This window comes from Podarcis pityusensis (assembly GCF_964106645.2).
Source record: "Podarcis pityusensis genome assembly, chromosome: 6".
Taxonomy (NCBI): Eukaryota; Metazoa; Chordata; class Lepidosauria; order Squamata; family Lacertidae; genus Podarcis; species Podarcis pityusensis.
Genome location: NC_138030.1, coordinates 59,114,446 through 59,136,624, shown reverse-complemented (window position 1 = coordinate 59,136,624; position 22,179 = coordinate 59,114,446). Strand labels below are relative to the sequence as shown.

At 40.9% G+C, this 22,179-nt stretch overlaps 1 protein-coding gene across 2 annotated transcripts in view; it reads left to right on the top strand.

Moving 5' to 3' along the window:
• Window positions 1-22,179, top strand: part of DAB1 (DAB adaptor protein 1) — a 644,236-nt gene that overhangs the window by 222,825 nt on the left and 399,232 nt on the right. For both annotated transcript variants that reach the window (XM_081011790.1, XM_081011791.1), the window contains one exon: window positions 18,986-19,157. The gene's annotated coding sequence lies outside the window, so the exon portion shown is untranslated. The remainder of the gene's footprint in view (window positions 1-18,985; window positions 19,158-22,179) is intronic.

Sequence of the window (22,179 nt, the reverse complement as noted above, 5' to 3'; positions counted from 1 at the left end):
TCTAAGACTGTGGACATGTGTAATAAATTTCTCCTCTTATCAGTCTCCTGGTGTGTTTTATAGATTAGGTTTTCCTTTTATATGCCAGAGGCAGGGGCAGAGGAGGCAAAGAGGGAGGCACTCCCTGTACATGCCCCTCTAATTTATCTTGAAGAGAAATTTGGGAGGTGCTTCAAGAAGAAATATTGCAGTGTATTGTGGTCCCAATCTCTCTCTGGAGAGGTAGACACCAATATGAAACATGCAGAATTCCAACTCATTTTTCTCATGACAGCCCAAGTATCCTATCTTTAAAGAATTATCAGGCAATGTAAATTGAAGTGTTAACATTTCTTCAAGATGCAGCTTGAGGTTTGCCCAGAATCCACAAAACTAGTTTCCTTTCCACCCCCCTTTTAAACTTTCCGTTCATTCTTATTTCTATTTGGTGCAACAAAAGCATCTCCAGCTAGTTCTCGTGTTCCTGGTGTGGGATTTTCTCATACAAAGGTTGAACATGGCTCTGTGAAATAAATAGGATACAGAATAAGCTGGGTGGGTGGGTGCCTATGCCATTGAAAATTGGAAAGTGTCATCCATGAAATTATGCTCATATCTCTCACTCTCCAGAGAACGGGTGCAGTGGAAGTCAACAGGGAGGTGAGAGCCGCTCCCCCTCCCCCCCAACATGTTGAAGAGTATTTCTGCCTTGAACATTGAGTGGTCTTATAGGAGATACTGTTTTGGAGCTCCATGCCAGCTCTGTAAGAAAATGACAGAAATGATGACATGCCTCCCACAGTTGTGAAGAATGATAATGTTCAGCACAGAGGTCCCCCTGGTGCAAGCACTGTTATTACTGTGAGAATTGCTTCACCAGTAAGGGTAGATATGGGTATTAGTAAGAGAAAAACAATGCAGATCAGGAATGAGGAAAACACATGATATTTCCAATATGTTATCCTGTGGCAGAACCATCATTTCACTATTGTTCAAATGGCTTTTACCAAAATAGTTCTATATCTATATCTATATCTATATCTATCCATGTATATTAATAATCAACTAGTTTAAATATGGAGAGGAGAGGAGATGAGGGGATGTGTGCTGCCCTTATTTTATTTTAACTTCATTTTTTCCTGTTCTCTTGTTTGCCCCATGATAGTCACCCACACTCTTTACACCCTGGTTTTAAAGACAATCTAATGCTACAGGGATGTAATTACATTTACACCAGCATTCCTTCTATCGTGTCGACCCAAAGAGTCACTCGATAGGCTTCTTTCTCTAGCCTCCTGTGATACAATATTTTGCCTTCTAAATTTGAATGCTCTTTGGCCCCTGCAATGCCCCACCAGAGGCACATAATTCAAGATACCAACCAACGTAGTACAGAGAAGAAGGAAGCCAGCGTTCCCCGCTTCATAAAGTGTTGCACAACATATTCCCAAAGGAAAAATATTTATATTTTTAGAGCTAATATATAAAAATAGCCATATTGCTGGAGACAGGGAGACAATATTGGAAGCAGTACTTAATACTGCGAGTGTGCAATCCAAAGATTAAATTCCACTACAAAGAAGAGTCAGTGGCCAAGTTCATGTATCCCTTTAAACTAGAGTTAAGGTTAACTGTGGTTCAAAGATAAATGCACAGTGTGCTGGTGCAGGGGAAGAAAATTGTGGCCACTTTACTCCACCCCTGCTTGTGCTGTGCTACCAAAAGTGAAGCTATGGTTTGCCTGAGCACCGTATCCATAGTTTGGCAGTCCAAACCAACCATGAGATATAAGCAAGGTTCTTTATGGGTTACCACTCATGGTTTGTTTGGGGAAGAGATCATTCAAACCCGTGGCTTAGCTCCCAGCAGGGCAGTAGAACAGGGCAGGAACAAAGCGGCTTCAGTTGTCACCCTTTGCACAACCACAATGAGTGTTCACCTTTAAACCATAGTTAAGCATAACTGTGGTTTAACGTGACATGTGAATGAGGCCTTTATTGGAAATATTTAGTACTATATAGGTGTACCATTATACTAGGATGTTGCCTTCCTCTTTCTCTATTCCTTCAGTGTTCCATATTTTCTGAACAAGTGAGATGTCTGTTATCTTATACAATCTTCCCAAGCATGGTCTGTCCATATCTCAAAATGCCATTACTCCTGATTTAATAGATTCCAAATTCTCATTTGAATTACTTGGTATCAGTGACTGGCTTCACATGATGAAAGTTTGTTCTGGATGAATCTCCTTCCACTACACACCTAAGGTATCTGTGATATGAACATGAATTACAGTGGTACCTTGGTTTTCGAACGTAATCTGTTCCGGAAGACCGTTCGACTTCCGAAACATTCAAAAACTGAGGCACATAGGACAGTCTGCAGAAAACTGAAAAAAAACCACCATGTACATGCAGTGGAAGGCGTTTGACTTCTAAGGCACGTTCAAAAATGGAAGCAATTACTTCCGGGTTTTCAGCTTCTGAGACGCTCAAAAATATTATCACCACAGTATACCTCCATTTCTTAATGTCTGAATCTCCTCATTTACACAAGCTGAACTGAAAAACCCAATACTGTTCTTAATTGTACTTGGTTCAAGCTATTATCACATTATATTGTGATAATAAACAAAGCTTCCAGCTTTGTTCCATATTCATTGAAATTACTAAACACACACACAAAAGAGGAGCGCTTTCTAGCACATTCCTTGTCACATTAGTGGATATAGAAGTCACAGCTGAAAACACTACTAGTGTAGTGTTACTCTAATGTGATAGGATCTACAATTTCTTCTCTGTTAACATGTTTTGATTGCATTAGTAAAGGAATGTTGCCCTTGTTAGGGGGAGTAAATGATGTACCTCTCAGTTATGTATGGAAAGCTTCCTTGAGGGACATGAATATGGAAATTAGAGAATGGCAAGGGACTATTGATTAGACTGGTTTAGTAGCTGGTGCAGTTGATAGCATCCTGTAATCTGAGGACATGTCCAGCTGATTCAAACGGAGGAAATGCCTTATTTTGGTGTATCTGATGCAACTACTCATGGGCACACTTCTACAGCCTATGTTGGTTGCTCACATGGCTGACTATAGCGCTTTTCAGCTGTTGAAAGTGAACGTGACAGGTGCAAGCCTCATTCCCCATTTCAATATCCCCAATGGGACATTTAACCATGTTCAGCCAAATAGGGTTATGTTTAGCACAGAATCAGAGTAGGTTTTGTGGTCCACCTAGCTGACTACCTGCAGAAAGTCATTGCATACATCACTTGAGGATGTTGATGTATTTTGTATAGAGCAGGACGAAGGGAGCTCAGGACCAGGAGCTGAATGTGGCCCTCCAGGCCTGCCTCTCTAGTGTTTCAGACTTTCCCTAGATCTCTCCTCTCCCTAGGCTGTAACCTCTATCAACACTCCTTCATGTCCTCTTCTATCTCTTTTGCTTGGCTGAAATATGCCATTGACCTGTGATAATGTCTCTTCGTTGCCTGGAAGGAGGTTGTGGAAGAGTGTGTGTGTGTGTGTGAGAGAGAGAGATGTTGGGGGAAGGGTATAGAAACCTATGGCTTTTGCATGGCTGAAACATACCATGCAGTACATTCAGATGTAAGAGTCACATTCATTGATCTACACACTTTTGCCTCTGGTCCTACCCTCCGTGGTATTTCCACAGAAGGGAATTCAGTTCTTGGACTGAAAACAGTTCCCTACCCCCTGGAATAGAGAGGAAACACTATTACTTCACCTCACATTGATTGAGTCTTATTAAGCATTATCATGCACAGAGTTACTCTGTACTTACACATCCAAACTTTCTCCTAAAGCTCTTTGTGCTTATCATTATCTAGAAAGGAATAGTTCTACTTTGAGGTGCATTATGGGGAAAGACAGTGCCATATTTAAGGCAGACTAAGTTTCCCACCATGTCACTTGCAAAGCTTGAACAGATTTCATAAAGGCATGTGAACCCTGCCGAAGCTAAGTGGGTCTTAGATTGTTCGGCTGCTGAATACACTATGCACACATTGGGGAGTTCAAGGATGGAAGAAAGATGAGATGCAAATGAGAAAAATGTCCTCCTTCAGTTTGCTTATTGAAATGGCAAACTGGAATGGCAACTATGCATGAAGGAGAAGTTCATTCAGGGCTTATTCACACTTACCTTTCCTCTGTGCTTTTCAGGCACTGTCCACGTTTTAAAGCTGCAAGTCTAAACACTGCTTTCCTTTTCTCTTTTGGTCTGGAGCTTTTGCCATGAAAACCCATTCTTTGCCACTGAAACAGAGCAAATGGCAATCGGCCGAAAACCCCAATTTCTATTTGTTGTGCTTTAGCTTTAAAGAGCAGATTTTCACGGGGAAATCTCCAGGGAGGAAAAAAGATAACTTGGACCTGTGCCAGGAGAGTACAGGACAAAAGTCTGAACAAGCCCTTAGTTCACTTTTAAATGTGAATATACCTATTTTGCAAAAAAAAAAAAAAAGTAAACTGAAACACAGCCATAATGCACACAAAAATGTATATACTAAGGGAAAGTATGTGTACAAAGGCATATATTGGTGAAAATAATATACTAAATTCATTATACTGGGGAAAATAGCTTGCAAAAATGCATATATATTATGGGAAATTTCATGTGAAAACAGATGTTGAAATGTAGAAAGCTGAACTTATGATTGAAAACAAAACAAAACCCTGATAGGAACTGAAATGAACAGATTTGCCAATCCCCAATGCCTACAAAGAAACCTATCTGTGAGAAATCTACCCCATTCCATTCCTGACCTCTGGGCCTTGGGCTTCTTGAACCTTAAATTCTCCTGTGCTGAACTTTCCGCATGTGCCTTGCAAACATTCACAGGGCAGCACAGGAACAAAGAATGGGAAGTGACAAGGGAGAAACCCAAATACAGCAAGAGCAAAATGTACAATTAGAAGCAGTGGTGCAGAACTCAGCTTAAGAGTACAAGCTGCTGCGTGAGAATGGCCAGTCTCCAATATAGTCCAGGGACTATCAAGCAAGTACCGTCTTTGAGAAGGAAAGAAATCGTTTGCCCTCATAATTGGTATGCTAGAGCTCCCTTTCAGATATAGCTTAATTCTCTACCAATGTTTTATATTCATAGACTACATCATGTCAGCCCAGAGTTGCTAGCTCAGGACACTCTGGAATGACACAGGAGGCTGCAACTGTCTGATAACGTAATGCATGTAGGGATGAATAAGAATACATTACATCAGAAAAATGCTGCAGGGAATTCTGGGATGGCCATCTTACTTAGAGCAGGGGAAGAGTGCAAGCAACATGAATAACAACAGAGAAAGGCAAGAGTTGCAGATTTCTGTGGCCTGGCTTCATTCAAATGCTTTTCATACTTTACCAATAAACCTCCTATTTGTCCGGGAATTACTTCCCCTCTCTGTTAACAATATGTTTTGTAAAATGTTGAATGTAAGGAAAGCAGAATCACTCTCGGGTGCTGATAATGCTGCAGTGATTGGGGGGAAATGGCTGGTTTTTTGTTAGCTGTCCATTTATCTAGGGTCATATTCACTTTCAAGATAGTGCAAAGACTGTCTGCAATAGTGGCCTGACTACTAATAACTCAGCTCAAAGACAGCACCCACTGGTGATTTTTAAATTATTTCATTGAGGCCAGGCTCTCCATTGTCTGGTGGAGCTTGGCCATATCTAAATAGAGAGATGACTTGGGATGCAGCAAACAGAGACATGTGGAAAACTATGGTTTGTTCTTTGGCTTTTCGCAGCACACAATACTTTCGTTTCTAATTTACTGGTGCACACCAGGTGCATCCTTTCTTCTCAGCTATTTGGAATCCATGTAATGTGTGATACTCCATTTTTATAAAACAATCTACTACAAACCACTTATACCAGGCACAGTCATACTGAGTGCAATTTTGTACAATGGAGATAATGGCTGAATTAGGGCGTAACACTAAACCATGGTCAGATCAGCTGAGGAAAGGGTTCCTGCTCCCTCCCCACTTGTCAGTTGATTAATATAATGACCAGGGATGACACATGTTGCAACCCCATCAGGGTGCTGGGATTTCCCACTCCCCATATTGCATCTGCTTTAATTTAATTAATTTAATTTTTGCTGCTGCTGCCAAAATCAGTGGAGTCCTAGAGGGACAGAAAAAAAATTGCTTAGGGGCCTGATCAAGCCTCTGGGCCAGGGATTAGTCTCTCCTTCTCTAGGACACAGACTGTACCATGAAATTGCTAAGATTACTCAGAGAAGGTGGTGGCATGTGATTCTTTCTGTTGCAGTTGTTGCTGACTTTGAATTTTTTTTGTTGCTTTTAAAACATGGGACTAATTAAAGCACAAAAGTTATGTGCTGTGTATTTCCCTAACCAGTTTGCAAGGCTATTGACTCTCCTGTGGTAAGGAATCAGCTTGAAAGGATAAGGCTATGAGGTGAGAGAAGTGCTGGAAAGTAGCTCATTTGGCATTTCAAATTCTTTGCTTTTACCTTAGCAGACCCATATGAGCAGAAGATTGGAGCAGAACCTTGCAGCACAAACAAACAAACAAACAACACCAATTTTTTTTTCAAAAGAAATTAATATTATCTCATCTGTCGCAAGGATGATGGGGAGGCTAATTTCTAACCATTTCTCTTTCTAAAAGCCAAAGTGAAGCGCCAGACAAAATGAGCTCTTGCAATTCAGAGGAAGTGAAATATCTGTCAGGTTATTGATTCGAATCTAGTTGTAGACACTGTAAACTGACTTGTAACCCAAGAAGGGTACGCTATAAATAGAACGGCTGTCTCATTAGTTAAGTGAGGAGCAAACAGCAATGGAATGTGAAAGGAGGGTGAACAAGAAGGGAGGATGGAGGCGGGCAGAAGGTGGGGAGAGCATGCTAACGATGTTACATCTGGTGCCTTGAACGAGATCAAAATGGAATCTGTAATATCAGATCCTTGGTAACCTGCAGGCCAACAGGAACTAAATTATTTAAGCAGCCTGCTCGGTGTAAAAAAATTAGTGGAATTAAACATGGAAATGTCCAACTAGGTCAAGCTGAACATTCCTCCTTCTGTCAGATGTTGCATAAAATATTTCACCTAAACCTATACTACAAATTCAACACAAATTGTCTTATATTCAGTTCTTCTGTGAATAAATGAGTGGCATCTTATGATACTTACAGCACAACCCCTTGCATGTTTTCTTGGAAGTCGGCTTCTCTGAGCTGATATCTCTGAGTCAATGAATTGGGAAGAATTCAACATAGCACTCTGGCAATCACTCCGGCAATGCGGGGATTGCAGCTTTCTCAACAAAATGGTCCTCCTACCATGTGCTGTTCTGGGAAGTGGTCTCCTGACTCCCTCCCCTAGGCCAGTTTGGAAGGCATACAGGGAGACATGAGGGGGGAAAGCCCAGTTTGCCTAGGGGAACTACTTGCACTGGCTTCCACCAATAGGACTCATTAGTTGAATCCGGCCCTGTGTATTTATTTCTTCATTTTCTTCAGCCATGCTCCTGAAAGTGGCGTGTAGTGCTTTGAGGAGTCCTTTGCTGCTTCAGTTCTTTCAACATCAGTTGTACTAGGATTAGGGAAGAAAAGCTGAGGCGATGCAACACCATGTACAGTCACAAAGATCCAGGAAGGTTATGCTACATGGGAGTCTGTTTTAAGGGCTTCCATATTCTGTTCCTACATAGAAGTGCTGCTGCCTACATTAGGATTGAGATCTATGCTTTAAAACTCCGAGACACTCGTGACACAGTAACCTGGTAAAGCAGCTTACACGGTACTTCTTTGGGGAGGGGGGCATTCATTGCCCCACCTGCCAGTCTCCACGATGGGACCTTTCAAAGCACTCTCCTAGCTCAGGTGGCAAGAGACAGCCGCTCCCTCACCCAAGCTGGAATAGCAGAGCACTTTGAAAGAGTGTTGGACCAGCTTTTGGCCTGTGTGAACGGCCTCTTCTTAAAGCAACAGAGACAGCGTTTTGAATGAGACTGTGTGACATTCTCATGTAGCATGGTGCCAAGATGCATTTTGGCACAGCCCCCAGCAAATGTGGATCGAGACTTTTCAAAAAAGCTAAAGAAGCAAGAAGGAACAGTCAGTCTTCTCACTCCATTAGCCCACAGATTTGGGGAAAATATATCCCAGCTCCTTCAGTTTTGGGGCCACTTTTTTCATCCCATGCCCCAAGACTGGTAGACAACATTTGAGCTGAAAATTTTGGCTCAGCACTGGATATACTGAAAGTAGGGAGGGAAACCTTATATGGGATTACATTTCCTGTAATTATGCTTACATATGAAAGAAGTGGACCATTTCTTTCTCACCAGTTATTAATCAAAAATAGAAGCAAAATCTGTGTTTATTATTTGCATAAATCTGGCGTCCTTCCCTCTCCCCATCCCACTTGGCTTTCTTCACACTTTTCCATCTGACCTGGTTATTCCCATATCCCCCATTTAGCCGGCTACATTGTTGGGTTTAACCAGCCTTGCCCAATAAATAATAGAAAGTTCTCCTGCTTGAATGACCCCACAACAAACAGCATAGAAGCACTGTGTCACAATGCATCTGGATATCAGAGCGCCAGGTGACAGCTATGCATTTTGCCCAATCCCTGCTTATAGGGCTGGGAATTTGTGGTCTCGGAGAAATGCATTTGGTGTGAAAACATGTACTATTTTCAGAAGATTGTGTCAGAACCAACAGGAAGATGTTTTGTGTGTGTGTGTGTTTACATTTAATGCAAATTATAGCAGCACAAGCCTCTTTTATTGTTGCATGAAAAGCTTTCAAAATCTGCTTTCATTTGCTACTATATTTAAATTTCAAAAGCTTCAGTGTGCTAAAGATTTTCCTTTTGTTCATCTCCATGGCATTGGAAAAGAGACAAAGCAGAGATACTGCCTGTATGCATTGGACCAATCAGAGACTATGTATAACTGGCCCAACAGTTGCTGGTGGTGATACTAACGGGGAGAGGGGTGTGATGAGCTTGGGCTGAAACCACGGACAGGTGTAAGCTGAAAGCCCATTCCTGTCTTTTATAATTTGAACATTATGTTCTTATAATAAATCACTGATACAATCATTTATCAAATGTTGTTGTTAATCCAGACTCCCATTCCACCCACTACTCCTATGTTTTATCTGCTACTCTTAAAACTGCCATTCACTAAACCCTTGACAGACTGATTCCTTGATAGAATGAAACCAATCATTCTTTGATAAAATGACCCCAATCTAGCTGAACTGTAGCAGCGCATTACACTTGTGGCAAAGCCCCTGCCCTCTGTTATGCTCTCTGAGCTCCACTATTTTTCTGATGTAGGAGCTGCATACACAGGAAAAACCTGACCATATAACAGGAAAGTACTTGCCTACAGATACTGTCTCAAGTTTTCCACTTCTTCTAACCAACTGATGGATGTCCAGTCTCTATCTTCATGTGTGATCCTTATAGCTACTATTCCCAGGTTACATCTGCTGTTCATTTTGGAATGTAGTTTATCCATCACTGCTCTATATGTTTCGACACCTCTTAAGATATAGTCATGAAATTGGGCACAATGGTTCCTGAGATTGCCGAGCAAGTTTCTGCCTATGTTTTGATACCACCAGACCCTCTATGTGTCCCTATTTTCCAGGGACATCCCTGATTTAGAGAAGCCGTCCCGGTTTCTGATTTGATCCCAGAATGTCCCTGGGATGCCCCTATTTTCATTGGAGAAATGTTGGAGGGTATGGAGTTATCTGACCCCCAAGACATCAGAAGGCAATCCTGTATAGGGAAGTTTTTAAAAAAAATGTTTAATTATATTATTATGTTTTTATATATGTTGGAAGCTGCCCAGAGTGGCTGAGGCAACCCAGTAAAATGTGTGTGGGTATAAATAGTAAAATTAACATTATGGAATGGGACGTCCCTATTTCCACTGGAGAAATGTTGGAGGGTATGTAGCACTGGATACCATTTTGAATCAGGATGGCGCACTGTGCATTAAAAGTTGCAGTGATTTGGACCTGTTAATAAACCATCACAAAATTTGGCATGATGGTTCCCAAGATCAAGGAGCAGGTTATGACCTATGTTTGCCTACAACGGGAGTCTATTTTGTTTTTTGTTTTTTTTATAAGATATTTATTGAGATTTTCAAAATATTACAAAATAAGAATAAAAATAAGAAAAAGAAGAAAATACAAAAAAAAAAAAAATAGTTAAAAACAACTCAATCTTTCCATTACTTATTTTTCATTAGCTTGTTTCCCGGACCTCCTCACGCCTCCCTTTTTTGTATTCCAGTTCGGTTTGTTGGTTCAGCAAATCCTTACCCTCTTTGTTTATCCTAGTCTTTAATCTTATAATATTGTAACATTAAATTTTTACCAATTAATAATCCATTTTTCATATTCCCTTATAGTATTACAGCTGAAAACCACTTAATTTCTATCCAACATCATTCTAACATTCATTAATTTTACAATATTTCTGTAGATAGTCTTTAAATTTCTTCCAATCTTCTTCCACCGACTCTTCTCCCTGGTCTCGGATTCTGCCAGTCATTTCCGCCAGTTCCATATAGTCCATCACCTTCATCTGCCATTCTTCCAGAGTGGGTAGATCTTGTGTCTTCCAATACTTTGCAATGAGTATTCTTGCTGCTGTTGTGGCATACATAAAAAAAGTTCTATCCTTCTTTGGCACCAATTGGCCGACTATGCCTAGGAGAAAGGCCTCTGGTTTCTTCAAGAAGGTATATTTAAATACCTTTTTCAATTCATTATAGATCATCTCCCAGAAAGCCTTAATCCTTGGGCACGTCCACCAAAGGTGAAAGAATGTACCTTCAGTTTCTTTACATTTCCAACATTTATTATTGGGCAAATGATAAATTTTTGCAAGCTTGACTGGTGTCATGTACCACCTGTATATCATTTTCATAATATTCTCTCTTAAGGCATTGCATGCCGTGAACTTCATACCTGTGATCCATAACTGTTCCCAGTCAGCCATCATTATGTTATGTCCAACATCTTGTGCCCATTTAATCATAGCAGATTTCAGCGTTTCATCCTGAGTATTCCATTTCAACAGCAAGTTATACATCTTTGACAAAATCTTAGTTTTGGGTTCTAACAGTTCTGTTTCTAATTTTGATTTTTCCACCTGGAAACCAATTTTCTTGTCCGAATTATATGCCTCCATTATCTGATAATAATGAAGCCAATCTCGCACTTTGTTTTTTAGTTTCTCAAAACTCTGCAATTTCAGTCTATCTCCCTCTTGTTCCAAAATTTCCCAATATTTCGGCCATTTGGCCTCCATATTGAGTTTTTTCAATGCTTTTGCTTCCATCGGTGACAGCCACCTTGGAGTTTTATTTTCCAATAAATCCTTATATCTTATCCAAACATTAAACAATGCTTTCCTAACGGGAGTCTATTTTGAATCAAGATGGCCAACTCTAGTATTTCTGAACTGGACACCTTTTAAGATATTGAAACAGCCATGCCCCCACTAGAGGAATCTTCCTCAGAGGATGACTTGTCACTCCTCAAAGTAGATGTTACAGAGGAGAAGGCTGCTTCAGTGGACTGTGTGACAGGGCAAGGGGAGCTGGGGCCTTCAGCGCTCACAGCCGCCTCTGCAAGACACAAAGGGCCCTTGCACAGAATCAGATGTCAAATGTGAGCCTGGTAAATGTGGAGTCCTGGTGCATAAAGATGCCGGTCCAGTCAGTTGCCAGAGTGCCCTTTGGAGTAAGGGACTACTCTGGAAAAAGCTGTTCCTTATTAGTAGACCAAACTCCTTAGGCAATCCAGGTGGCCTGTAGTGGGGCTCTGAGAGCTCATAGTTCAAAGCCTTCAGTTCCTGGGAGAGAGTGCCGAAACAGCATTCTGCTCGGTCTGTGGGTTTGGTTTTGGTTTTTTTTTTATAAAAAAAACTGAATAGCAAAAACAATGGTGCTGAAAAACAAATATTTTTGTACGCATGTACTGCAGAAACCCTGAAGGTGTTGGCATAAAGCTAACAGCCATCATTTTCTTTACAGTATTTTTGTGAATGTCTACTTGGTGAGAGTTTATTTTGTTTCTAGTTAAAAATACTTGTTCCTGCTCTGTCTTTATTAGTCATTATTCCAAATATGTAAATAACACTGTGATGTGGGTAGTGTGTGTCTTGCAGAATCTTTTTTATTTGTATAAAGAATAAAGACACTGAGAGAAAAAGGATCTACTTTTGATTGCCCTTTTGATAAATGAATTTACTGGGGGAACTTTTCCACAGAGGTCGCAAAGCATAATTTTTAATACTGGAACTCTAGGTTTAAGTCAGCTGTAGTTTACCATTGTTGTGAAATAATCAGTCTGGATGTTGCAAATTCCTTACAGTTAATATATTCATTAATATTAGCAAAAATTAGACAATAAATACTTTGGGATTTGACAGCCCTTTGCTTCTTTCTATTCTGTGGGTGGGCATTCTTATTAGAGGTGTGCATTCATTTTAAAAATGAATGAATGAGCCTCATTCATTCATTTCTTGTTACAGAAAATGATGAATGAAAATCTGAACAAATAACAAATAAAAATCCATTCATTACTTTTTACTTGCCTGTAAAATGAAGACCCTTTGTCGAACATGTATGAAATTTGGAAGGTTTGGTAACTTTTGGTTTGGTAGTAAAGTAGCTGATATTGCAGTTTGCATAAATAATACAGAAGTTACAAGCTGCAGGAGATTGGCTGGATGCGCTATTGAAAAAGAACCTAAAGGACAAATGAACTAATGCATAAATTCAATTCCATAACATGGAAAACAGAATTAATTAAAGTATAAAATGAATGTAAAAATTACACCCCCACCCCCCCACAGAGAGAGAAACAGAGCTATATATTTATATATTTCATATTCCAAAGTTGCATCTAATACTCTTCACTGCAAGAGAATATGTTTCACCTTCATCCCCCACACTTTATATGAGATGAACATGAAATTTGGGTTCTAAGAGTACCAGAGTGCTGTTAGTTCTCATGGAAAAATCCTGTTGTGATTTCTGAATGCCTCCTGCAGGAAGCTGGATAACACTGCAATTTTGATTTGCAAAAAAGCACAATTTCTTTGGGCTGAAGAACCTATTGATATATTTAGGCACCATGTTTAATGCATACTATTGACTAGATTCCAGAGGAAAAATGTAGCCTGCATTGTGTGCACTACAAAGGAAAAAGGCACTTGTGCTTGGCACATCTGCTTCCATCGGCTTTATCGCAAATCTATTGGCCTGCTTTGTGATTCTTTCTCTTTCTGTCCCGGAAGATTTATTTGTGTTCTAATGTCATGCTGCAGTTTGCATCGGTGGCTATGTCATTCATATTTGTGTGTGTGTGTGTGTGTGTGTGTGTGTGTGAGAGAGAGAGAGAGAGAGAGAGAGAGAGAGAGAGCTCAGTTAGTTAGAGTGTGGTGCTGATAATGCCAAGGTTGCAGGTTCAATCCCCGTATGGGACAGCTGCATATCCCTGCATTGCAGGGGGTTGGACTAGATGATTCTCAGGTTCATTTCCAACTCTACAATTCTATGATTCTGTGATACAAACTCAGCACTTTGGCTATAGATTTATATTCACTCTGCAGCTACAAAATATAAAGGAAAATTCAGCTGTAGGTGTAATCATTGGGACTGGGAGCAGCCTTCGAGACCACATAACACCGGTCTTGAAAGACCTACACTGGCTCCCAGTATGTTTCTGAGCATAATTCAAAGTGTTGGTGCTGACCTTTAAAGCCCTAAGTGGCCTCGGTCCAGTATACCTGAAGGAGCATCTCCACCCCCATCGTTCTGCCCAGACACTGAGGTCCAGTGCCGAGGGCCTTCTGGTGGTTCCCCCACTGCAAGAAGCCAAGTTACAGGGAACCAGGCAGAGGGCCTTCTCGGTAGTGGCACCCACCCTGTGGAACCCCCTCCCACCAGATGTCAAAGAGAAAAACAACTACCAGACTTTTAGAAGACATCTGAAGGCAGCCCTGTTTAGGGAAGCTTTTAATGTTTAATAGATTATTGTATTTTGATATTCTGCTGGAAGCCACCCAGAGTGGCTGGGGAAACCCATCCAGATGGACAGGGTATAAATACCATATTTTTTGCTCTATAAGACTCACTTTTTCCCTCCTAAAAAGTAAGGGGAAATGTGTGTGCGTCTTATGGAGCAAATGCAGGCTGCGCAGCTATCCCAGAAGCCAGAACAGCAAGAGGGATTGCTGCTTTCACTGTGCAGCGATCCCTCTTGTTGTTCTAGCTTCTGAGATTCAGAATATTTTTTTTCTTGTTTTCCTCCTCCAAAAACTAGGTGCGTCTTGTGGTCTGGTGCGTCTTATAGAGCGAAAAATACGATAATTATTATTATTATTATTATTATTATTATTATCATCATGCAAGGTGAAAGGAGGTAGAATACACTTTAACACATTAGCCCCACCAACAGTTTAATAAGATCTGCAAATTCAAGAAATCCAGGCCTGCAACCCAATTTCATTTGTTTTAGTATTGAGTGATCCCATTACCAGGCCTCATCCTACCACCCCTTTCTTTAAGGCTAAGCTTAAAGGCCATCTTTAAGCCATTCCACATATCATGCAGAATGATCACTCCCACTAGCTGCAAGCTCAAGTAGCAAGAACCATTGGGATTGAAGCCAAATGAGAAACAAAGGGGAGGCGGTATCAGAAAGCTCTAGTCTAGGCAATGTTGAGATTTGCATCTTTTAAAAAAATGGAAAGGCGACAAAAACCCACCTCAAAAAAGCCTAGCGAGGACTGAGAATGGCGACTGAGGGTGGTACTGTGGTCTAAACCACTGAGCCTCTTGGACTTACCAATCAGAAGGTCAGCAGTTCGAATCCCTGCAACAGGGTGAGCTCCCGTTGCTCTGTCCCAACTCCTGCCAACCTAGCAGTTCAAAAGCATGCCAGTGCAAGTAGATAAACAGGCAAATAGATAAATGCGGCAGGAAGGTAAACAGCATTTCCATGCGTTCTGGTTTCTGTCACAGTGTTCTGTTGCGCCAGAAGCACTTTAGTCATGCTGGCCACATGACTCGGAAAGCTGTCTGTGGACAAACACCGGCTCCCTTGGCCTGAAAACAAGATGAGCACCACAGCCCCATAGTCACCTTTGACTGGACTTAATCGTCCAGGGGTCCTTTACCTTTACCTGTACCAGTGTGTATAGAAAATTGACCTGTACAAAGAATTAACACTGAAGGTTTATGTGCCAAAAATTGGTATTAATGCATAACTAATTAAGCACCCCAAGGGGCCATGTTCACATTCAAGTATTTACTAAGTTTTATATCCAGTTATAAGGATGAAGAAATGGGATTTGATATTTTGAAGTTATTTTGTAAACTTATTTCTTCAGATGGGTCATTTACAGCGTGCTTAAGTCCCGACTTCCACTGCATTACCCTGTGGTCTATAACAATGATGAACTGTACACACTGGAATGTCAGACCTTGTCAAACTGCAGGCTTTTATACTGGTTGTTTGACTTGGCTAAGTGTATGGCTGCAACACTACATGGTATTTCTGTTTTTTAGTCTAATGGGAATAGCCTGGATTGTTTTCACCTGCCACAAGGAGCAAATGTCAACACGGTGTATTCAGGGAAAAAACCAGCATCTCAACACTAGGAACATAGTGCTGATTTGACAATTGGCACTAGATTCTCAAACACTGTCCTTGCAGCAGGTGGCTTGGAATATGTGAGCATTTGTTTTAAATTGTCAGTGGACTAACCTACATTCTAGCTGTCCCCCTCCAGTCTATGATAACAGTTTTAATCTACACATGCATTTAAGTAACATTGCACAACAAAACGCCTTCAAGAGAGGCTCTGTAAGTTAAATTCCTCCATATTCTTAGGTCATGTCTTGCCAACATTCAGGGTAGGAACCATTTCATTAGTTTTGCTGCCCGACATGTAAAACTCTAAAGACAAATTTATCAGCAGCATCTTTGTAGGATATGTCTGCCTCAACACTGACCTATAATCAAGAAAGATTGGAATTTTGGCATTTGCTAGCTGTTTAAAACCTCTCTTTTGATGATAAAGTGGAGAAAGTTGAAAGCCCTCATTTGTGCTTTGAGCCAGCTAGTGACTAAACTCTCCCCCCACTGGCCTTTTTCTAGACAGCTTTTAAGGCATTGTATAATAAAATAGATACCATCTTGTGATGTATTGAATGAACCTTCTGAAACACAGAACATTCACAACAACAGCTAAATGTTTCAAATCAATGATACAAGGAAATTGAGGTGGGCTGGAAAACAATATTTTCTATCCTCTTTTGTGGTCATCGTGTTGTTGTTTTAAAAGCAGTTATTTGAATACACACACTCCAGGCCTGAAGTAGCCCATAATTTAATTTACTGAGTTATTAACTAGTGCTTGAGCATGATAAGAGTGAGGAGATTTCACCCCTCCTGTAGTAAAGTTATAACTGTTAGAAAATCATTCCTTGGTCAAGTGAAAGAATGTGGCCTTGTGGGTATTTTATCAGCCGTAAGGACCCTGGGAAAGGGAGCTGTGTATCTTTAAACTCCAGACTTTCCGTCTCCTTGGTGTGAGAGGTTTATGGGAGGAAAGGAATCCTTGATTTAATGAAAGGCTTGACACCTGGGTTGGGGGTGTGAACCTCTTCCCCCCTCCCGGAGGTTATTTGTTTTCAAACTGCTGAGAATTGGGGATCTGGTTAATTTCCACAGATGGGAGGAAGATTCTTTGATTAGGGCTCGAACCTAAAACTGACCCAGCTGCAAAAGGGTAAACTGATCAATTAGGACTTCTTGATTGGCTAGCAAGTTACGACGCCAAGTAAGAATTGTAAATAAAAGGATCAAGGAATTGTTTGTGAATTGCTCTCTGCCATTGCTCTGCAACTGCAAAGATGCCCGGCTGTAACACCCATCTATAGCCGTCGTTTCGTCCTTTGAGATGGAAATCTTCAAACATCTTCAGTACGCAGATGCTTGAAAAGACTTTGACTACCCTAACTGAGTATTGTTGTGAGTATGTAAAGCTAGTTAGACTATACAGCGTTTTTATTTTCTTGTTTGTAAGACTCAAAAGAAGTGCCTGTTGATTTTCAACATGTTTTCTGTTATCCTTTTAAAATAAATTTTTAAATAAGAACCTGTTCGGTATTTGTGCCTTTTCCGAGGGAATAGCTAAATCCAAGCCTTCCGCTTAGTTACGCTCTACCGTGAGAATTTCTGTCTGCAAGTCTGTGGATTCAGCTTGTAGAGGGGGGGAATTGCCAGGTTAACGAGACACACCCTTCTCCCTGGGTTGTGACTCTGGGTTCCCCTGGAACAAAGGGAGTGGTGGCAGCCCTACCGGTGTTATTTCGGCCTGTGTTTGTGAAAAGTAAACCCTCGCCAACCTGCGCAAGAAACCTGGTCTGGCCGGAGAGCAAAGACAGGTGATGGAGGGGCAGTTGGGGGCGAGCGGCGTTACTACACCTCCCATACACAAGAATCTCCTGATCATCTCCTGATGGTCTCTGCTGACTCTCCAGAGAGAAGGAGGCGTGTCCTGCCTATCTACTTATTCTGCCCAGCAACATATCTGTGAGTGTGTGTGAGAGAGAGTCAGTCAGTCAGTGTATCGGAGAGAGTGAGAGTGTTGGAGATCCTAGAGATAAGATTGCTGTTAGAGCAGCTGCAGACTCTCAGTGTAGCATTGATTTATGCTTAGAATATTCAGCTCTGTATATAGTTTTGTATCATAGTTGTAGTTATAGAATAAAAGGAAGATATTCTACAGAGCTGCTCTCCGAGTGGTTTATACTCTGCAAGACTCTGCAAAACTCTGCTGCGCAACGACTGTATTATTGAGACAGTGAATCCGGTGCTCTCAGCTCTAAGCTGTGAGTCCACAGCACTGTGACCTGTTCCTGTGGGAAAAGGAGGTCTCTGGCGGTGCTACCCAGCTCGCCTAGCCCAGTCGGGGTTGAGGTGCATGAGTCCAGTTGGCGCACTGGCTCTAGGGTGTTGCTGACAAAGAGCCTGTGCCAAAGAATGAAGCCATATTAAATATGAATATGAATTGTTAATACTTCATTATTCAACTTATGCCTGTTAGCTCAATTGGTATCTATTTCCTTCTGCCCTGGGGTGATTTATTTGTTACCAACAACCATTTGTCTGGTGGGTGGCAATTGAAATAGCACTCATTGGACCATATGAAAAGCAATTTCTTAAGCATTCCTAGTGCTGGAATTGGAAATGTTTCATTCATAAAGTCAGACTGTACATTCCTAACAAACCCAGGGACAGTGTGCAAATGAAGGGCAGGAGTGGGGAAACTGTGCCTTCCAGGTGTTGTTAGAATCAAGCTCAGCTGGTGTGGTCAGTGTCAGGGATTATGGAAGCTATAGTACAATGACACTGGGAGTAGCACAAGTTCCCAATATCTGGTCTAGGAACAAGGTCTTTCATGGGTGCTCCAGACCAGCCTTCCCCACCTGTAGCCCTCCAGATGTTTTGGATTATAATTCTCATCTTCCCTGACAATAAAACATCTGAGGGGCATGGATGCCTTGGCATGGACAGCTTTGCTCTATAGAATAAGTATTCATGAGGGTGAATCACCATCACAGTGCCAGGCTGTGCCTTAGCCTATGCACACTCATTTGAATACACAAACACACCTACCTCACTCTCCACATAATCAGCAAGCCTGATCTTCAAAAGTTCCGGACGATATTGAGAGAGAGCCCCATGCATATAAGATGTGCATGAGCTGGAGCCTGCCATTGCAAGGCAAAACTCATGTGTGTTCCACACAGATCAAATGTCAGAATAGAGCTACCGTATTTGTCTACTAAGTTAAAACCTGCTCTTTTTGGTTCCATACAAAATATTGAACATGTCCTTTTTCTTCACTTTCTCCCCCTCCCCTGCCCACTTCCCTTTTCTTTGCAGAATATCGATATGTGTGAAGACACTCTGGTTGCGGACATCATAGGATTTTGGTCATCGTTTCATAACTGATGTTCTTTCGGTTGACTTTGGGCTATATTTCTAGAATTTGGAAGAGCTCTGAATGTTTGGTAACATCAACTGTGGCAGCCAGCATCACACGAAATTGCAGCAGGTAGGCAATTATGTAACATGAGTTATTGTGATTATATATATATATATATATATATATATATATAATATTGCTGCTTTGCTGTCTCTTTCCACATTCTGTTGAGTGCGACAATGTCTATGGAAAAGAAAATCTAACCTTCTACTTTGTGTGCATTTTTTCCTATCTACTTGCATTCATTGTCTCCCAAATCTGATGCTGGCTTGGGAGTGGTGAAAGGAATGAAAATCCATTGCTCAGACAATTTAATTGTTGCTGCTATGGCATGCATCTCTGACATCTCTGACAGACATATGAAGAAAGCAAAGGGTTACTATCAATTTGCTTCAGCTGCCTGTGTGTAAGCATTTTGTCATTTACTGAACTATTTTTAGCTAAAAAAGAAATGAAATTATCACAATGCTTAGTGCTACTCACATAATAAAAAATTGTGAATTATTTACATATACAGTACCAGTCATTTGCAGTAAGAATATGCATTGCACAGTTCATGAAATGCCTGTTTCTTCCTATGTGGATTATACCAAATAAATGTTGAAAATCTCGATGAATATGCACAGGAAAAAATGTGGACTGTTTGTCATATGAAGTATATAGTTTTGGACCCTATAATGTTATCTGAGCTTTTGCTTGAAAAATGAATTTATGTAACTTACAAAGTGTTTGTACTTGTAAAGTAATAGTTACTAAGAGCCAGTGTGGTGCAGTGGTTAAGAGCAGTAGTCTCGTAATCTGGGGAACGGGGTTCGCGTCTCCGCACCTCCACATGCAGCTGCTGGGTGACCTTGGGCCAGTCACACTTCTTTGAAGTCTCTCAGCCCCACTCACCTCACAGAGTGTTTGTTGTGGGGGAGGAAGGGAAAGGAGAATGTTAGCCGCTTTGAGACTCTTTAAAGGGAGTGAAAGGCGGGATATCAAATCCAAACTCCTCCTCTTCTTTTTCTTCTTCTTCTTCTTCTTCTTCTTCTTCTTCTTCGTTAACACCTGTAACTTTTCTGGACTTTTAAAGCGATGATTTTAAAGTATCCCACTTTCTTATTGCTTTCTTGTTAAAAGCTATTTGATATTTGAAAATGACTAGGGCATTTGCAATCATTATTGACTTTATTTTGCATATAAGCCCAGGGGTAGCCTTAGCTTTCAGTCTAACCTGCTTTGTCACACAGTTAATAAGGAGATTGGTGCAGTTGGATAAACAGAGGGTTTTTTGTTTTTGTAAAGCTAGTTTCACTTGGGCTTTAAGCCTAGCAGCAGATGTGTTTAAAATGCTGTTTGGGCAACTGAAAAGGAGGGCATGTGTTCAATGGCATGTAGAACAAAGTTCAACCCTCAATGGAGTTTGTTGGTATTTCTTATGCTACTATCCACAGAAAAAATGACCCTAAGGCTACACCATAGTGCATGAGAATGATTGACAAGTCTGCAGTTAAAATGCAGGAGATGCTTTTTGACCTGCATGCAAGATCTCTGTCTTGACCTTTGAACAACCCCTGATATTTTAGCATTAAATGTGCAGCACTCATAAACTATAGTTATACTTGGTTTCTGAATAAAGTGCACATCTTGGAGTAGCTGAGTAAGTGGTCAGGTGTGTTATCTCTGAACTGCTGGTTCCCCATATGAATTCAAGTATAGAAATCAAAGTTAATTTTCTGAAGGGTTTGGTATGATAGTTAAAAGCCAGGAGACTGGGGGATTAAGAAGGAAGAGATGAAGAGACTAAACACACTGATTAAAGTCTCATGCTGCTCATCTATTTATGTGATTCATTCGGGTTTTTTTAATGTCTACCCCACCTTATTTTTCCACCGGTCTATCTGGATTCCTGTTGCTTTAGCATAAATCACTACAGTGGCCTGAGCTGGCACCCTGAGGACTGATTGTAGCTAATTCATGCCATTTAATCTTAGACATTCAGGACATCATGCAAACCAGTCATACGGTCAAAATAGAGTTTTAATTAACATTTGTGTTTGAGATAATGGACGTGGACTAATGGGGGGGTGTATGTGTGCTGGTGAAAAATCTAGATAATCAAGATAGTAAAGCTGTACATTTTGTGTGTGTGTGTTTCTGCAATATTTTAAATAATTCTGTAGAATTTATTAGCTGAGACATAACTGCAAGAGGAAATGACAATTGCTCTTCATGACTTTTATCTCAGCTGTTAACCCATTGACTTCAATACCTTTTTTTTTTTATCTTGTCTGTTTTCAGAATATGCTATATTCAGGCATGTACCAGGGTCACACAATTAGAGGAAATATATATATAATGTTCCTTATTTTGTCTCCTGGAAGATCTTCAAAATTTATTCAGATCTCTTTCTCTCCCCCCCCTCCCCATGTTATATAATTATCTTGTGTCCATTAGGCTGGCTGTGATCCATCTTTCTTTTCTAGGAGATAGCCAGGAGGTGCTGAAAATAGATAACTCAGCTGTAGCATTCAGTAGAAAGCTGGTGAAATAGGCCAGAAAAGTCTTCCCCTTGTGAGAACTTGGTTGTCTAAGAAGACTGGGCCTCCTTACAAGTACACTGCATTACCTGGAAAGGACTTGGGATTCTTGCTTTGTTGAAGTCCTTCAGGGAACGTAGAAACTGCTTATGGCACATCTGTCAAGCCAAAGTCTTTACTTGTTTTTTTCTAACAGCTTGAAAAAGTTCCTGCTGCAGTACCAGGCCATCTGCGAGCCTCTACTGCTTTGGGCTTTTATACCTGTAGCCTCTGCAGTTGTAACAAAACTGCAGTTCTTGTCTTCTAACTTCTCAGCCTTTCATCGTGATGTCATTGCGTGGGATGTATAGTTAATCATGTGAGAGCTCATCAGCTCTCAAATTTCCTGCTACTCAGAGAAGCTTCGCTGTCCTGGGATAGATGCATGTTCACATGCTTTTAAAGCACAACATGCCAGGGAGGAATTCAGCAAATGACCTGCATGCAGCTTTATGGCATAATAAGTTACACTCATTTCCCCCTTGCCTGGGTAGGGACTGCAGCACACTGACAGAGCCATGCTTTGCGTG